Genomic DNA, 20,585 nt, shown 5'->3' with positions numbered 1-20,585 from the left:
GTAGTTATTTCTTCTCTGTGGCTGATCTTGAGAGCATGCAATTTACTTATTATAGGAAAGTGCATATTATGTAAGAAGAAGCTGATTATGGAGATAAAAGGACACTGAGATTTTTAAAGTGCAGCAGCCTTTGATTTTAAGACAGCCTTATGACAAAAGTCTTACAGAGGTAACAATCAAAGTCTAAATTTTGTAGTGGATAGGGCAAGTAATATGTCTTACAAAGGTACTGATATTTTCCATAGAGGTGGTTTATTCAAAGCAGCTAAAATAAACAAGCTGCCTTTATTTGTTGAAATCACATTCTCTAATTATGTATTTTCAAAAAAATATAAGTAACACCTATGTCATATGTTTTCTGGAATCCTTCATGACAGAAAAGTCTCTGCTCATCTCCAGGATTTTTCTCAAGAAAAAATTTAAATCAGATGAACATTGTAGGAAGTCTGGCCTATACATGAATTAGCAAGGACAGTGATTTTAATAGGGACATTTTTACTGGACTAGTTATTCTAACTTATTAATATAATTAATTACCAAAATTTTAATTGTTCCAGAGCAAAAGAATAGCTACTAGTATGCACTGGGGATAGGTGGGCTGGGAGGGTGGTGGTGGGGTAGAAGGAGTGAGGGGAAGACAAATAGCATAAATAATGAATAAATCACAAGCTTCAGTAATACTCAAAACAGGTTTTTCTTCTAGCATTCATAATTATCTGTCATGAGAAGACATTATAAATGATGAAAAGCATTCAATAATGTACAGATCAAGACTAAAGTTCCATGATTATTTCTTGAGTTAAGTTTATGTAGAAATAGCTTTCTAAGCCCTAGGGGCTTTTGATGTAAACTTCCCTCTAGCACCACAAATTGGAACTGAGTGTGTAATGGGAATAGGAAGAATATTTAACCATAAAATGAGTGATAATAACTTCACATAGAACTCCACCATATGCATATAATGCTGTTGCACACAAAATAAATAACTGAAAAAAAATGAAATTGAAAACACCATCCAAATTCCCTACCAATCTAAATCATTACTTGTTGTCATACTATAATCAGAATATTCAGGAACAATTGTATTATTTGAGACTAGTACATAATAAGCATATATTAATAGTAAGAAAATATTAATAGAATAAACAACTAAGTCATGTTGATCTTATTTCTTCTATATTAAATTCTTTTTATTTTATAATTTAATGGAAGGCCATTAAATGAAACTGTTATTGGAAAAGACAGGAACTCTGTTTGGCAAAAATGCAGTTAAAAGCATATTGCATCTCTGGATAGCAATAAAGGAAATGGACATGACTTATTCAACCTCAATGAGTCATACTCCCTTTTTGGTTTGAAAAATCTTTATTTTTGGGAAAAGGTTAAGGGTTGTAGTAAGATAACCTTCTGGGACATAAACCTGTCATGAGATATTTCGCAAAATAAAATCAGACTTAACATTTGTTATTATGTACTTTATTATTTTCACATCAAGAACTCAATTAGCCAAGTTCATAGGTGTTATTTCTTATGTCTTTTAAATAAGTTATTAGGCTCCCTCAATTACAACACTGAGATTATAAACACCTGTCAGTTTGCATAGGAAGAAAACTCTTTGTATATTTTTTATAATTTTATGTAATAGTTTTTTGGAGTTGTAAAATGTCAGGTTTATTTTGTTGTTGATTTCTTTAGAAGGGTGGTATATTTGACGATGACCCAAAAATCTGTGGGATGATAAACAATGACTATGTTCCACTCAAAGAATTTTTTTGTTCTAATTCTACGGGAGAAGAGTAAATCAGTTATTTTCAGTGATTTACAAATTCCAAGAAATTGGATGATTGGATGAAGACAGCCCAAATAAGCTAAAAAAAAAATAAAAAAATAAAAAATAAAAAAATAAAAAGTATTATTCCCAGAAAGCTGGGAAAGTTGGGGCACAGTAACTTTCCCATGTCAATAAAAAAAACTGTGTTTACTTTCTGTGAATGTTTTAATCCTATTCTAACTACCAAAAAAAAAAATAAATAATAATAATAATAATAATAATAATAATAAAATTAAAATATCTATGTGAATTACCTTCATAAATAAAGAATTCTGCTATTTTTTAACTGGATTAAAATACTAAAGTAGATCCAGAGACATATTACATGTGTTAAATGGTGACCATCTGACTATTTACTCCATTTGAGGACTCCATAGGTTCCAGTGGCTCTGAATTAAATTGACGTTACCACGTTACCTTTGTGTTTACAGTACAGCAAAACAGCTGAATCTGTGAATCTAAACATGTTTGGAAATGATTCTATGACAGCTTTAGTAAACCCATTGTTAATGAGGTTTCTCTCTCTTTTCTTTTTTTTCTTTTTTTTTTTTTTTTTGATGGATTAAACATGTGAGGACTAAAAACAAATTATCGTCTAGACTCCAGCAATTAATGTTGTGAGTCCTGCTCTCTTGTTGTGGGCGCTGTATATTTTAATAGCATGTTTAAATTTTAAGATTATTGTTTCCATTGGTTGGCTGCTGCTATTGGACTATGCATTTATCCCGCTGTAATCACAGACATTAGTTCAGTTGACTTCTTCACAGCAATCAAACTGATTATTACTAGTCTGCTTAATAATATATTTTAATGCTGATTTTTAGTATTTATTCATGTAGATATCTATTCTTCTTGTAACCATTTTGTTCCAGATTTGTATGAAAAAACATGTTCAATGAAGCAACTGTGATTCAAGAGTAGAGCATCACTAAGGATGTCTTTATAACCATTAAACAGTGTCTTTTTTCATGTAGGAAAGAAGGGTTATCATCCCGATAATGTAAAAACTACCAACAAGAGAGGAAGACTTATTCACTCTTTTTAAGGCCTTGTATTTGTTCTGGATAAAAAAGGCATGGCACCTCTTTAACTGAAGAAGGTAGGAATTGATGTTTGATCACAAATAGAGTGTATTCTTCTGAAGCAGTATAAACATGAAAAGGCTAATGAGTTGCTCATACAGATCAACTCAAGTGTTTTCAGAAGAAGGAGGGGTACATTTATGGCATTAGAAGGCCTTGCAAAGTCTCCAGTTAGAGTGCTACACAATTTTCATTGCAAGATAAATTATGTGATTTCTTTTTTTTTTTCTATTGGGCACTGTCTAATTTGTACTGAAACACTTTCATGTCTAGAATTGACCTAGAATTTCTTCCTTTTATCTAAACTAGATCTACCCCCTACCTTAGTTTAAAGCCACTAATCTATCCTACTTTATCATTACTCAAGTCCTAAATACACTCCCTGATAAAGAGTCCCTCTCCAGCTTTTTGCAGCCCCCTCTAGGTATTGAAAGGTTGCTGTAAGTTTACAGAAGAAGTGCTCCAGCCCCCTGATCATCTTTGTGGCCCTCCTCTGGACTTGTTATAGTACTTCCATGCACTTCTTTTGGTGGGGATCCCAGAGCTGAACACAGAACTCCAGGTAGGGTCTCACAAGAGCAAAGAGTAGCACAGGAGAACCACTGCTGGTCACGCTGCTTTTGATGCAGCCCAGGATACAGCTAGCTCTCTGGGCTGTGAGCACAAATTACCAGCTCATTTCAAGCTTCTCATCAACCAACATGCCCAGGTCCTTCTAATCAGTGGTGCTTTCAATCTAATTGGGATTGACCTGGCCCAGATCCAGGCCCTTGCACTTGGCCTTGTTGAACATCATGAGCTTCACACAGGCCCACCTCTCAAGCATGCCCAGGTTCCTCTGGATGTCATTGCTTCCCTCCTCCAATGTATCGACTGCACCACACAGCTTGGTGTCATCAGCAAACTTGCTGAGGGTGCATTCCATTTTAATGTCCATGTTAACAACAAAGATGTTAAACACTGCTAGTCCCAGTACTGACCCCTGAAGAACATCACATTTTACTGATCTCCATTTGGACATTGAGCCATTGACTGAAACTTTTTGTTTCCAAAAAAACTTTTCAATTTCCAAACTGTTTTGTTTCCAAAAAATCCAGCCAATTCATTACCCATCAAGTGGATCATCTATCAGATCCATGTCTCTCCAATTCAGAAACAATAGCATCACGAGGGACAGTGTCAAATGCTTTACGTAAGTTTAAGTAGGTGATGTCAGCCACTCTTTCCCTATCCACTGATGCTGTAATGCCATCATAGATCGCCACCAGATTTCAAGATAGTATAATTGTCAAGTCTTATCTCTGACTCTCATTATAATTTTACATTTCAGCTAAAGGCTTTCTACTTGCAGGAAAGTGAATGTTCATGGAAAACAAAGGGGTAATTCCCTGTTATGATTAGAAGAAAGAGGGTCACCTATTTGTGAATACAAATATATACATTTCCTGAAAAAAGTCAATATTAGGATTAGGAATGAGAGAGTCTTATAGGTTTAATGTAATTATTATGCACACAGAATTTGGACTACATGAGGACCCCAATGTACAGTGGTGTTACACTATAAATTATTCATGTCTTCCTGTCATATGGAATACTTCCTGTTCTCTCACCCTTTTTACAGATGCTATTTTGTTAGAAAGACTGTCTTGAAGTTTAAAAAAATAATACTGTATTGTTTTAATTATTCATTAAAATACTGATTAAAAGTATGTCTGAGAGCAATGCTTATCTAATTTATAATTATACACATAAGTGATAAACTCAGTGGATTAAGCTTTCAGTGGATTAAGCTTTTTTTTTTTTTTTTTTTTTTTTTCGTGGGGGCTGGGGGGGGGGGAGGTGGCAGGCAGGGGGGGATGGAGTAGTTTGAATCCAGCCTGGATCTTAAGTAGGTTTTCTGTAAAAGTCTTTCATAAAAGAAATATTCAATATTTGCAAGTGTTTTTCCTCATATCTCACATTATTTTAAAACAGTTAACAATTAGAAATGTATATAACTGTTAAACAAACTCAGTTCTTAATAAATGTAACTTTGGGAAAAGGCTTCAAGAAAACAATCTCAAAGAATTTCTTTATGTTGAATGACACACCTTTGTCATGGGTTTTTCACCTCTTATGAGCACATTGTTTTAGACAAAAACATATAAGATGATGATAAAAATAGTCCTTTGAACTTAATTATGGTAGCTGAACATTAGATATCTGCCAGTGTCAGTACAAATGAACAGAAGTCTTGAATGTGAGTGTTTCTGGTTATAAAACACACATATTTCTTGAAAGAGGTGAAGTCAATCATCAAATAAATGGACAACTATTTCACAATAAAAATGAAAAAGAAGTAGGAATGTGTTCGTTGTACAGTGAATCACAGTGCCAGAGATGTTTGCACTGAGGCATCCACCAGAAAATACATGGAGCACAGTGCAGAGATGTACAGGTGGACTTGTTTCGCTCTGAGAACAGAATAGCATCTTCACGCAGTGATGCCCCTGAGCTATTAAGCTCTGAAAAGTTCCAGGGCTTGTTAGTTTACAGATAGTGCCTTTCTAGCACAGACATACTGCTTCTAGATGAGAATAGGCTTCTCTGTAGCTTCCATGTTTCATAGTGCTGCTATGAACACGTTAGGATGAGTGAAGTGGTTGCAGGTGTCTTGATTGCTACGGTGCGGGCAGTCATGATCTCACAGGAGAAGACTCCTTGTAATAGTGTTTAACAAATTCTATACTACAGCAGAAATGATATCCCAGCATTGCATTAAAATGATTATTGGCATTTGGTACTGATACCAAATTAAATGAGCACTGAATTTGAAATACACATAAATGATGTATAACTAGTTTTCAAGCTATTATTTTTTTTTCTATGTGCACAACCAGATAAATTGTTCATACAACTAGCTGGAAATTAAGATTTGCATGCAATTCACTTATTTGTATATATGCGGATGACTATTACTGTCTAAAAATAGATATTAAAAATTTATAATTTCACTAACAATTAAAAAAAATCATAATAACGATTTTTATGTGTTTTTATTAATTTTTTTAGTTCAGAAAATATCTGTTTTGTCTCATAACTGAGCTAGAGAGCAATTTCATCTTCTAAAGAAAATCTGTTGTTTTTTTTTCTTTCATATTTAGCAGTAGCTACTCTTAATGTTAATACATATATATTCCAAATTAGAATATGGCAATATACTATTTATACCTGCAAGTATATACCATTTTATTTTCATGATATTTTAATGAAGTTTAATAAATATATAATCAGGTTAAATGTAAAAATAAAAATAAAATAAAAATTAAAAAAATAACTATAAAAATAACAATAAAATAACAATAAAAATAAAAATAAATAAAAATCTCGATAGTTTTATTTCCTAACACAACTGTTGCAAGAAATTCTGTTTCAAATAATATTCTTCAAAGTTATTCTTACTCAAGTAGTGCATTGGGAAATACCTGAAAACAGGAAACAAAGACATGTTCTGTTGGGTTCTTGAAGGTAAACTCTCTTCCTTGAAAACATTTTTATTTCCCAAATAATTATGCAATTAACAGATATCTATATTCAGTACAGTAAATGGAAAGAAGCATAACTTTTTACTTTAGAAATGGAGACTGGTTTTATGGTTAAATGGTTTTTACTTTAAGGAGCAGCTTCTTGTGTTAGATCTCCACTGAGTGGGTGGAGAGAGGAGGAGGAGAAGGAAAAAAAGTATAGTTTTATATGTCCTCCACTGCAATCCTCTATACAGCTGATGGGAACTACCATCTATGTTTTCAGTACTGTTATTTATCTGTAGACCACTCTGGTATCTATTATTCCAATTATCCCTGTGTGGTTCTGAAAGTAATAAGAAGCTTGCAGTCTATGTTCGCTGTCTATCAAATATGTACGTGTATACAGATTGTGAGCTTTTTACTTTTTTTTTTTTTCTTTATACAGGGAATAGTTACAGATGCTTTGGTGGTGGTGGTGGTGGTGGTTCTTCCTAATCTTTTCTGAAAGTCTGGTTCAAAATCAATACTAAGGAAAAAATGTGCTTCGTACTGGATACACACATTTAATTTTAGGTATGAACTTTAGCTCCACTCAGTAGCTGGCCTTTAAAGGGCAAGATAAATACCCATACATGAAAAATGATGCATTTGTATTCTTTTTAAACAAACAGAATTACGTGTTTTTAAACTCAAAGGTCATCTCTCTTGCAGTCTTTCAACTGTTCTACCCATGGTTCTATCAAAAAAAGAGAGTTATATCCCATTATTTATTTTTTTTCTAGATCCAGTAAATTTCTGATCCTTTAACTAGTAGATACATCATTAAGAGCATATGAATTGTGCTGTTTAATTTTCCTGCAATTGCCAATGTAAAAAACTTAGAGAAGAAATGATTATATGTTGACTGAAAATGAAGTTAATGTTCTATAAATGGTTGGAGAAGATATTTTGTTTAAACTTTTTTTTTTTTACCTTGTGGATAACACTTATTTTTTCTCACAAATTGGATTTTATAATCTTTTCAAGACAGAAAAATTAATACAACAAATTCATTAGAATCAGAGCTTATTCCAAGTATGGTCTTCTTGTACTCATTGAGTCATTCCCATGTGTTCTAAAACCTATCACATTTTTCTATATCTTTTTCATATTCCTAGTATATCCATTAAGACTGGAGAATTCTTCACTTAAACAAAACACAAAGAATGTGTCCTAGACTCTGAAAGACTTCCATTGTCTAAATAAAGAGAGGGAATAGAAATGACAATATTAGGTCCCCATAGCATAGCTATTCTGGTCTGAGGTCTTCTGTTCCAGACTTCTATAATGTGTAAACTCCCTGGAGAAAGTTTAGTAAAAAGAACATAAGGTTTTCTAATTGCATTATTCAAAGGAAAACTTCAGTGTTTGGATCACATAATCATTAGGATTAGAAAAGACTTCCAAGATCATCTGGTCCAACCATCCCCCTACCACTGATATCACCCACTAAACCATGTCCCTAAGCGCCACACACAATCTTTCCTTAAACAGCACCAGGGACAGTGGCTCCACCACTTCCCTTGGCAACTTGTTCCAATATCTGACTACTATTTATGAGAAGGAATGTCTCCTAATTTCCAACCTGAAACTTTGTTTTCTTTCTGCTAAGGTTTGGAAAGGAAAATAGGATGTGCAACACAGAATTTAAACACTTTTTTCCAAATCCAGCTTCCTCAAACAGGTGAAAATGGTTAAAATACTTTTTCAGCAGAAGAGTGGTCTAACTTTGGTCCTTTATTTGTATCAGTCAATATGTACACTGTACATAAATAATACTATTGAGTAATACTTTATTATTATTTTTTTTTAGTGGGGAAAGCACAAAACAACTAAAAACAATAACAGCTAAGAAATATTAATATTAATCCTTTATATTAATACTGATGCTTGTAGAAAACATTTCCATCATAGCTTTGTTAATCTCAAATTAACTTTTTAATGAGGGATGAAAGAAAGGGAAGAAATTATCTCTAGTGTGTTTGCTTAGCCTCCTGAATTTGTTGTTTACACATATTACAATATGATAATACAGAGAGATTAATGGTTCTTTTTTTCCTACTGGTAAATATTATTAAAATATATCTGAGGATAAACTCTGTAGGTTTAAGAGTGGAGGAAAAATATATGCTATTTCCTGATGCTAATAACACTGTTGGAACACTTCTTCCACAAGACCCAAATTATTTACCATAGAAAGAAAATAAAAAGAAAGAAAGAAAGAAAGAAAGAAAGAAAGAAAGAAAGAAAGAAAGAAAGAAAGAAAGAAAGAAAGAAAGAAAGAAAGAAAGAAAGAAAGAAAGAAAGAAAGAAAGAAAGAAAGAAAGAAAGAAAGAAAGAAAGAAAGAAAGAAAGAAAGAAAATAAGCTGTAATAAACTACTAATCAGAGGTACAGAGGTACATTTTCAACAATACTTTGAAGTTTCATCATACATATTCTTCTTTAGTTATTATTGTCATAATAAGCGGATAAAGATTAAAAAAATAAAATAAAATAAAAACAACAAAACCACCACAAACCTAATATAGTGTTCACCATGAAATTATGTCATTTCTTACTATCCATTATTGTTTGTAAGAACAATAGTTCATTTCTTTTTGGAATTTATATCAGTATATACAAATCATATATAGAATATCATCCCTAATTGAATGTTTGTTATTTTCATTACTTGTACTCAATGATTCTGAATTATTTTGTTGTATTGGAAGACAACTAGAGAAACTGAAATAGAGCTCGGAAGTCTGAGCACATTTCTGTCCCAGTGCTGCTCTTTATAGGTATCTGTTTAAAACCTATTTCAGACCCTTGTCCTTCTCAGTCTATATTGTTACAGGTTTACAGGCATTCCCTGAAAGTTTCAGAGACTTGGCACCATGGCACCTTCACGTCAATTGTACTACTATACTGAATACAAGTGATCACACAGTACAAGAGCACCATTAAAATAAACAGTAAGATGAGTTTGAATTAAGAGGAGATGAAATTGAACTTGGGTTAAAAATGCGATGTTTTAGATTGATTATTAAAATCCATTCTCAACAGTGCACATTTTCTGTTCTAAAATTATTTATTGGTGGTGTTTTACTCAACAGCTTGTGGTGGTTTTACTCGGGTGGGTGGCTGAACTCCACCACAACCACTCTCTCACTCCCCGTCCTCAAAGATGAACAGGAACTAAACACGATGAGAAGGGCTCAAGGGTTGATAATAAGGATAAGGAGATGGCATAGGAATTATTGTGACAGGCCAAACAGACTCAGCATAGGGAGATGGTAAGATTTATTACCTATTGCTAACTCCTCCTCCCAAGTGGCACAGGGGAATGGGGGAATGGGGGTTATGGTCAGTCTATAGGACTTCTTCTCCATCACTCCTTGATCACTCTCATCCCCTGTGCTGTGGGGTCTCTCCCACAGGATGCAGTCCTTCCTGAACTGATCCAGCATGGGCTTCCCACAGGTAGCAGCTCTTCAAGAACTACTCCAGATAGTCTGTACCATGGGGTCCATCCCTCAGGAGAAAACTGCTCCGACCTTGGTCCCCCATGGGCAGCAGCTCCTGCCAGGTCACCTGCTCCTGCGTGGTCTCCTCTCCACGGGCTACAGGACTGGCCCAGAATCTGCTCTGGCAGGGGTCATCCACAGGCCGCAGCCTCCATTAGTGCAGGTCCACCTGCTCCACTGTGGTCTCCTCCACGGGCTGCAGCGTGATAACCCTGCTCCACTGTGGTACTCCATGGGCTGCAGGGGGACATCCTGCTTCACCATGATCCTCATCACAGGCTGCAGGTGACTTCTGCTCCAGCGCTTGGAGCACCTCTCTCCCTCCTTCTTCACTGACCTTGGTGCCTGCAAAGCTGTTCCTCACTGCTCTCACTCTCCCAGCTGCTGTGTGGCGCAGTGTGTTTTTTGTTTGTTTGTTTGTTTTCCTGTCTTAAATATGTTCTCACAGAGGTGCAAACAACTTCACTTATTGGCTTGGCTTTGGTCAGCAGTGGGGCCCTTACCTAACATGGGGCAGCTGCTAGATTCTTCTCACCCCTATGGCCCTCTGCTACCAAAACCTTGCCACGTAAACCCACTACACAGCTTCAGCTTGGCATTTTGTTATTAAAAAGAAGGGCAAAGAAGAGAGAGCAGTGCTCACCTCACACAGTAATGTTTGTTTAGTTGAACACAGAGACTTACAAATAAACATACACTATCATAGACTCATAGACTCATAGAATGCTTTGCATTGGAAGGGACCTTAAAGATTATCCTGTTCCAACCACCCTGCAATGAGCAGGGACACATTCCACTAGACCAAGTTGCTCAAAGCCCCATCCAACCTGGCTTTGAACACTTCAAGGACATCTACAGCTTCTCCAGACAACCTATACTTGTGTTTCACCGTTGTCAGAGTGGAGAATTTCTTTCTAATGTCTAATCTAAATCTACCCTCTTTTAAAGCCATTATCCCTTGTCCTATTACTATAATTCCTGATAAAGAGTCCCTCAGTCCCTCTCCAGCTATCTTGTAGGCCTCCTTTAGATACTGGAATGTCACAAAGTCTTTTTTTTTTTTTTTTTTTTTTTTTTAACTGGTTGGAAACAGAAGATCTGAGGTACTAACAGGCCAACTTCTGTTCTTACCCTTGCCATCAGTTGTTCCAAAGAGTGTTTATCAATATGGTGATAGGCATATTGACTTGATATAGGCTATATATAAATATATCTCCAAAGCTGGTCCAGGTCCCTCTGGATGACATCCCTTCCCTCTAGTGTGTTGACTGCAGCACCCAGCTTGGTGTCATCAACTTCCTGAAGGTGCACTCAATCTCACTTTCGATGTCACCAACAAAGATATTAAATGGTTGTTGTCCTAATACCAACACCTGAGGAAAACTACATATTACCGATCTCCACTAGGACCTTGAGCATTCTTTGAGCATGACCATCCATAATTCCTTACTCACCAAGTGATCCATCCATCATAATCATGTTTGTCCAATTCAGAAATAAGGATATAATGTTGTCAAATGTTATGTCAAATGCTTTCCACAGGTCCTGGTAGATAATGTCAGTTACTCTTCCCCTGTTCACCAACACTGTAACCCCCTTGTTGAAAGCTACCAGATTTGTCAGGAATGACCTGCCCTTAGTGTAGCCAAGCTGGCTGTCACCAATCACCTCTTTATTTTCCATGTACTTTAGCATTACGACAAGTTTGCAAATTACCAACAATGTTATTTTTGTTTCTTCTTTTTTTTTAAATTCCTTTGTTGCTGTTGTTGTCGTTTATTTGTTTGTTTTTCAGGAACCTGCAGCCATCTAATATTCATCTGTTAATTGCTTAATCTCCCTAAGAGCTTTCTTGTTGCAGCTTCAATTTGACAAAACGATTGGTGACCCAAGACCTATTTCAAATCTTTTCTATAGGTTTTTACCATGTAATGGGCTTGTGTTTGCCACTGAAGCATCAAACTAGCACTCGTCCTGTTGTTCAAGCAAACAGAATAATTGTCCCATTTTACACTCCAGAAAGCAGAATTTAATTTGAAGCAACATTTCTTCAGTTCTAGATTCTTGTGGATGAAGGAGTTGTGCATGATATACTAATAGCCATAAAATTACCATGGAAGAATTTCTGTGATGCAATGTTAATGAATACTGATGTGAATTCACTTAACATGCTTAATTTAGTCATAAAACTTCTCACTAATGACTAAAGCTGCACAACTATGTCTGTTCACAGCAGATTTTTTTTTTTTTTTAATGAATAAATAACTATACTTTTGTCTCTGAAGACTTTATAGAATACTAGTTTCTGACTCATTTAAATTTTCTGTCTTCAGGGTGTAACTACTTACTATGTGGAAATTAACCTCTAAGGAACAAAAGATGTGCTGGACAAAGATCTCTAATTTTTCAAAACATTAATTTTAAATTAAACTAGTTTTCTTTGTAAGATTGCTATGGGTTTGTCATCAACAAGTTAACATGGAGCTTTCATAGACTTTTGTGTGCATTACAAAAATGTCTTACTTAAGAAATGACTATTTATCAGCTAATAAACTGTAATAAGTCAGATATATCACTAAGTGAATTACAATATAATCAGATTTGCTTTTTGTTTACAAAACAAAAAAAAAAAAGTTTTTTATTCCATCTCACTTTCTCCATATTTTTCAAATATCAAATATATCTTAATTAATGTAACGATGTGTTAAAAGGTACCCTTCCCACCTTTCTTTTTCTCTGCAAATTAAATACTTACAAAATATATTTTCAAATGTATCTCCCCTACCTCTGAGTCCATTTTAAGAGACTACACCAGGACTTAATTTCCAAACTACCACAGAGCCCCAACACATTGATAACATATGTTGTGATTGTGATTGTGGTTCATATACATGGCTCTTGCATGCACATATTAATTGGTGCTCTAGAGGATGAATAAAAGAGTTAATAATGAAATAGCAAACAAGTCATGCAAGTAATGCTCTGATCTATATAATAATGAGTATAGCATTTGGCAGATGGTGCAAATGGCACTAGAAATAAAAATATTTTGGCTTTCTTATTGCTTCTTATGCAGAACAAGACATCAATTCAAAACGAATTCTTTTGTGCTTTAACACAAAAGAATTTTGTGCTTAACTCTTTTGTGTTTATGTGCCTACATACATGACTATAAATGTATGCATGACATGTATGTATGCACATATTTTACATGTGGCATTGTTTCTTCAGTAAACTTATTTACTAGAAAATCCTTTACTTTGCATAATGAAATATGCATCACCCATTTATCCCTTACAAAACTGTGTTACCTTGAATTTTAGCTCAGAATAAATTTCTTATACATAAATATTTTTGTTATTTTATATCATTACTCCTCCACAATCTACCCTTCTGAAATACCTTCCTTCTATGAAATTCTGCTTTGGAAAAAAAAAATAATAATAATAATTTTAGCTTATGGCTTACAAATCATATTTATTATTGTAATCTTTATATGTCTTAAAATAGTAGAAGTGATTCAAGAACTATCTGGCAAAATTCAACACACCAAAACAAAATGGGTGCAATGTTACAATACCAGCTAAACTTACAATGCTACAAATTCTTCTGCATTAAATAATAATAATAATAAACAAAATAACTAATAAAAAAAAAAAAAAAAAAAAAAAAAAAAAAAAGCAGGTATTATGTACTTGGTGATAAAATAGATAAATAATAACATTCTGTCCTAATGCAAGATAATCTGGACAATGGGAAGATCAAAGGATCAAAGAGATGGCAATAAAACCTTTTTCCCCTCTAGCACTGCTTGGACTACCAAAACAATAACAGCTTTAAACAAGTGATCTGATTTAATGAAGTAAGGCTGTGGATCTGTTGCAGTTGATAGTGTGCTTAATTATTTGTTAGTGGGAAGTATTGAATCATCTGAAGATACTGCTGTTTCAAATAGAGGATGTTCTGTGATTGTTTGCGTAAATGTTATAATACACACAGAGAGAATATGGACAACAAACAAGCTGTTAAAAATAAAGATAATTTAATACTCCATATCTTAACTAGCAGAAGTGCTGCTATTGGTAACAATTATTTAATATTTTATTAGAAGCATATTTTAATGTGTACATACTGACAAGAACGATATTTTTAAAAAACACAAGATTTCCCTGTTTGTAATATAAAATGATGTTTCTAAATTAAATAAGGTAGTTTATAGACTGAATATTAAAAGTGAAAAGCAAGAACTGAGAAAAGATGTGGTTAAGTGTCAGCTGAGCAATGGGTTTGCATATGTCAGAGACTTCAGCACTTTCACCAAAATATTAAAAGAACAGAAGTGTTTGACTTTGGCCACCAATTATATTCTCAAAATCCCATTTTTTTTCTGTCTTAATTCTACTTAAAACTTTAAGTCCATGGAAAAAGAAATTAACATAAATTAACAGATTGAAAACTCTCCACATACACACACCAATAAATAAATAAATACGTATATACATAAATAAAATGCTAAAGAATAAGCAGAAATTAACTTTGGCAGTTCAGATTTGAACAGACCAAAATCCTGAAATTTGTGCCATTTGTTTAGAGGATGATTTCCTTGCAGTACCACAGATGACTGTCTCACAAGAATCATCTGTTCTTTGTACTTTCTTCTCATTCTCTGTCATTCCCACATGTTTAATTGCCAGGTAGCATATAGACAATCTGAAGTCTTAGTCTTGCTTTAATCTACTTTATTAGAGCAAGCGCTGTGTAGTTAGTAACTTCTCTAATTCTAGCTTGGTCATCTCATTTGCTTTCATCTTCCTCACCACTTACGCATTCACCGGATTGGGCATTCTCTTGCCTCTTTCCCAAAAATGTCTGTAAGCCTAGGATTCTTCATATTCCCCAGAGGATGCAAATTCTGTTTGACTTTTGTTAAAAGATGTGAGAAAAGCATGATCATTGTGGGAAGGCAAAGCTAACTGGAGTATCACATGTGTAAGGTGTGCACCCATGTGATCTTATGAAAGGCCTTGAATCCCCACAGATTAAAGATAGTTAAAGGACAGTAAGACAGTTTTAGAACTAAGGCAAACACAATTTGCAGTATTGTATTTAATTCTATCAGTGGCATCTGACCAGCTCAAGAACCTGAGAAACCCTTTCATCTGAGGTGAATATCATTTCCTTTTCAACAGCAGCAGCAAAGGTGTACTAGACAAGCAGCCCTAGAAGATTGCCACCACAGGATTCCAGAGATACTTCTTATTATACACATTTCTGCAGTCCTGTTTGATCTCTCTGTTACTTTCAAGGGAGAAGCTGGACAAGGATTTTGCCTGACTCACAAATCTGACAGAAATTTGATTTTTTTATTATTTTTTTTCTTGGTTCTTTGCTTTCTTCATGTGTTTCTTACTCAAAATCTCTAGAAATTATGGCATGGCATGGACAACATGTAAATAATGACTTCCTCCTCCTCCTAACAAAATTCTTCAATTCCTCCTTTTCCTTTGCCTGTCAGCAAAGCTGTCTAAAAATAAACTGTTTGACCCTTGCTAAGTGATTTCTTCCTTCCTAAGCAATTGCTTTTTCCATCACATCCTTGCCCACTATGCAGAAAAGTACTATGCAGTCCATTTTTCTTCCTGAGCAACACAGCCACAGGATTAGGAAAGCATGCATAAATGCCATGGTTGTTATATAAAAGAACACTGAAAGAGTAACCAGGTAGGGAATTTTATCAACAGATTGATTTCATTCTTTAGCTGCACCCTCCACAAACTACCTCAATAAGCAACAAGTGCAAACAATAATTGATGATAGCATTAAAATAGAGAAAGAATAAAGACATTAACCTCACAGGTTTATTTTAAAATTGTAAGTATTTTCATTTAGGTTTGAAACTCTAATGGAAAGATGCAGGACTCAGGCAAAATGTGGACTGTCTTGAACAATAAAGGGAGTGAAGGAAGGTTTGCCAAAATGGAATAAAGCAATTCTTGAGGTGTTACACTGCCAGATTCCCAGGCATCACAATACAGAGTGTTGCTTTGGGTTCATCTGTGCACTCTGATATACTGCAGAGTATCCCAGCACTGTGGCACAGAGCTCACACTGTAAACACCATTTTGATTTTCTTTAGCCTTTCATTTTATATCAATTGATTCACCAAGACCAGCTTAATGTCTGTCCCTACACAATGCCTTTCATTCTTGAAGATGTCAATGCAAAGAATTATGGAGACCTCTTTCCTCTCTGCATATAAGTCTGTTTTTCTATTTTTCAGATAATGTGCAGGATCCACTTGGTAAATAGAAGTCTTGTCAGGAAATGCAGTTTGGTCTTAAAGCTCTTTTAAGCAACATATTAAAGCTCTTTTAAGCAACAAGAAGAATCATCCCCTGTTTTGCAGCTGCTGTGGTAGTTGCTGAAGCACACCTGGCTCATGAAGTCAAAGCTTCATGAGACAAAGCATCATGCTCAGCATTTGGATTCATCACCTGTGCCATTGAGGGATAGGAGAGACTCACAAGCATTCCCAGAAACATGAATGTGCTGTTGCCTTTACATATCAATGATACATGAAAAGTACTATGCACTCTGGCAGACCACTTGAACAAGACAATGACAGTGATAAAATTTCCATGTTACTCCTTAGCTTACAGGACATGAGATAGATCCTTTCCCTTGTTCCAGAACTCAGATGGATTGGGAAGATGGGGGGCATGCAACAAATAAGAATCACAGAATCATAGAATTTTTAAGGTTGAAATAGACCTTAAAGATCATCTGGTCCAACCATCATCCTACTACTTATGTCACCCATTAAACCATATCCCTAAGTGCCACGTCCAACCTTTCCTTATACACCCTGAGGGACAGTGAAGCCACCACTTCCCTGGGCAACCTATTCCAATGCCTGAATACTCTTTCCAAGAAGAAATGTCTCCTAATTTCCAACCTAAACCTCCCTGCAACTTGAGAGGCCATTCCCTCTAGTCCTATCACTAGTTACCGGTGAGAAGAAGCTGACCCCCAGCTCCCTACAACTTTATTTCACATAGTTGTAGAGAGCAATGAGGTCTCCCCTGAGCCTCCTCTTCTCCAGACTAAGCAACCCCAGTTCCCTCAACAGCTTCTCCTAAGACTTGTGTTCCAGGCTCTTCACTAGCTTCATAGCCCTTCTCTGGATATGCTTCATGGCCTCGATGTCCTTCCTGTAGTGACGGGCCCAAAACTGAACACAGTACTCAAGGTGCAGCCTCACCAGAGCAGAGTACAGAGGAACGATGACTTCCCTGGTCCTGCTGGCTACACTATTCCTGATAACAAGCCAGGATGCTATTGGCCTTCCTGGCCACTTGGGCACTCTGCCAGCTCGTGTTTAGGTGAGCATCAATCAGCACCCTCAGATCCTTTTCCTCTGCTCAGCTTTTGAGCCCCGTTGCCCCAGACCTCTGCATGGTGTTGTTGTGGCCAAAGTGCAGGACCTGGCACTTAGCCATATTGAACCTTATCCCATTGGCATCTGCCCATCGACCCATCCTGTCCAGGTCCCCCTGCAGGGCCTTCCTACCCTCCAGCAGATCGACACTTCTCCCCAGCTTGGTATCGTCTGCAAATTTACTGAGAGTGCACTCAATTCCCTCATTCAAATCATCAATCAAGACATCAAAGAGGATGGGCATTCTGACCCCTGGGGAATACCACTGTTGATCTGTTGTCAGCTGGATGTCACTCCATTCACCACTGCTCTCTGGGGCTGGCTGTACAGCCAGTTTTTAACCCAGCAGAGAGTATACCTGTCTAAGCTGTGGGCTGCCAGCTTCTCCAGGAGAATACTGTGAGACACCATGTCAAAGGCCTTGTTGAAGCCTAGGTAGACTATGTCAGCATCCTTTCACCAGGTGGGTCACCTTGTCATAGAAGGAGATGAGGTTCACCAGGCAAGGACCTATCTTTCATGAACCCATGCTGCCTGGGCCTGACCCCCCATTTGTCTCACATGTGCTGTGTGATTGCATTCAAGATGATCTGTTCCATCACCTTTCCAGGCACCAAGGTCAGACTGATAGACCTGTAGTTCCCCAGGTCCTCTAGCTGGGCCATATTTACAATCATTCTGACTTACTGAACTCTGATCTAAGTCAGTGTGGACTTGAAGGTTGCCAGCTTAGGTAATTTTACTGCCTTCCCACTTTGTACTCCATACTCAGTAGACTATACTGCTGTCTAGCTAATTAGAAATGTGAGTAATTCGTGAACCCAGACTTGTATCTAAAGGAGCCAGTCGCTTAACAGCTATAGCTATGATTCTGCTAGGCAGTATGACTGTAAATTTTCTGCTTTCTGTGTTTGTTTCAACAGGGAAAATATAATATTAGGAAACATTCTGCAATTTGAAATAGGAAAGAAAAACACTAAAAATAAAGTTCTATTTAAAAATAATTATTAATTTATTAATAATAAATATTAATTTATTATTAAAAATAAATTATACAATAATAGAGGGCAGTCAGTAAAATAACCTATTACAAACCCTCTTGTTTCTCTGTAAGAATTTTTTGTCTTATCTGTATCCATTATCCAGGAATCATTTATTAACAGTATATAACCAACTTATAAAGGAAACTAAAATACAGAGTGGAAATACAATTTTATAAAAGAAGAGTCTGAGATGAAGTGACTCTATGGAGCTGTGGCTGCAGTAAGACTCAAGAAAACACAGAATTGTGGTACAGGAATTTTCAACTCTAAGACTGTGTTCTGTGTTCTTCTGTGACTTAGTGTCACGAACTAGCATAAAGTTTGAATGTATGGTTAGATTAAACCCATTCCCACCCTAAATTGCACTTTAGTATTCTGTTGGTGCAGTTAATTAAGTTTGTTCGAAATTAATGAGTCTCTCTTTCAAATATTATTGAACAGAGAGTATGCTGAAGTCTGTTTTTCAAGGCATTTTCTGTATTTTTATTTCTATCTAAATTAAGGTGAATGATCTAAAGTGAAGTCTACAGTAGTGAATATTCAGGTCTCCAAAGAATTAACTACTATGTTCCAGGTGAACATTTTCTTCACTTCTATTTTTCTCTATTCTAAAGGCAACAAGCTAACCTAAACAGATTAAATTTGCTCTGTACACTTAATTGGGATTTTTAGAAATTACTAAATATGATCCTGGACAACCTACTGTCACTTCAATCACCTTGACTTTTGAAAATATTCTTCTTTCCCCAGCACCAGAGCCTGACAAATGTAACACTTTTTAGTGGAACCCCAACTTATTACATTATAGTGAGATGACCAATTCCAACATTTGATTCAAACAACAAAATTATGTATGAGAGAGATGTACTTTATGAAATAAATCACATCAATTTAAGGCCCTAGAAAAATTAGATTTCACAGTAGCATGCCCTCAAAACAAAGTAGAACATTTGCAAACAAAAAAAAAAAAAAACAAAAAAAAAACATTTGCAGAGGTAAAAGCTTAACAATTCTTCAGCTGTTACAGGAAACTGCTGAGCATGTGGGAATTGAATCCATATATAAATAATACATACTCTGAAACTCTGCCTTAACATCAGAAAAAAATGCAACTTAAATTAAAAGAATCGTGTAATTTCATGTTAAGGAAGACATGCCTTAGCTCACATAGCTATGAACAGAAAAGTTACTTAAGGACAATCTTTACTGTGTGTTTTCAAGTGTTTGGGGCTTTTTTTTTTTTTTTTTTTTCCCAAGTCTCTCATATACTTCATGGTTTTTAAACATAGCTTGAAGTATTTAATTTCCTTGGTGGTTTCCTTAAAGTAAATCTTTCATGGAAGGCTCTTCAATTATTGTATTATTTATCTGAAGCTAGTCTCCCAAACTGGTCTTTTGGATACATATGCAACTAGGAATATGCTGTTTTTTCAAACCAGGCTTTATTAAATCATAATTCATTTCTCCTGAATAGTCAGGTATCTTGAGCAAATCATCCTGTATATTAAAAAAAATAAGAGCTGTACTATTGATAAAAAGGCATGTATCAGGTACTTTTGTGAAAAATAATATTACTAGTCATTTGAAGAAAAAAACAAACAAAACCACAACAACAACAAAAGCGACAACAACAACAAACAGTTTTTATCCTTAAAGAGCACAGTTGCTTAGAAAGTTATTGAGTTGTTTTATATAAAATATGTATTTTAAATCCATTCTTTTAAGCAGGTCATGATCATTTTCCCAAAATATCATCAGAATCAGATCTTGCAATAACATGGATTTCTGCTTAGGTAGATTTCATTTCTGAAACCAAATAGTCATTTTGCACTTAAGAGTATCCTGCTTTCTGAGAATTAAAAGCCTAAAAACTAAAAGCACACTATATATGTCTCGTGTCACGTGAATATGTCACTTAAAGAGAGAAAGATGCGTAAAGTATTGATTTATTACCATTTATTAGTTGGATTTTGTTTTGTTTTGTTTTGTTTTGTTTGTTTTTGTCTGACAGGAGTAGCAGTCTACTTGCCCCAGTTCCCTGAATAAACATTCTCTTGGCTTCTTTTACATAATTACATTTGACATTAAGAGTATAACTTTCCCTGGGAAAATGAACTCCACATTACAGAAGTCTGAGA

At 35.4% G+C, this 20,585-nt stretch overlaps 1 long non-coding RNA gene across 6 annotated transcripts in view; it reads left to right on the top strand.

Annotated features, from left to right (window-relative positions):
• LOC113840240 (uncharacterized) overlaps positions 1–20,585 on the top strand; it is an 829,451-nt gene that overhangs the window by 801,900 nt on the left and 6,966 nt on the right. For 5 of the 6 annotated variants that reach the window (XR_011806072.1, XR_011806074.1, XR_011806073.1 and 2 more), the window contains one exon: positions 2,806–2,930. This is a non-coding gene — a long non-coding RNA (uncharacterized lncRNA). Of the gene's footprint in view, positions 1–2,805; positions 2,931–6,864; positions 6,987–20,585 lie in introns of those variants that run through there. The other variant, XR_005261808.2, reaches the window with a different exon arrangement.

Source organism: Anas platyrhynchos, chromosome Z, assembly GCF_047663525.1.
Source record: "Anas platyrhynchos isolate ZD024472 breed Pekin duck chromosome Z, IASCAAS_PekinDuck_T2T, whole genome shotgun sequence".
NCBI lineage: Eukaryota > Metazoa > Chordata > Aves > Anseriformes > Anatidae > Anas > Anas platyrhynchos.
The sequence above is the reverse complement of the archived record's forward strand: the minus strand, read 5'-3'. Positions and strand labels throughout refer to the sequence as shown.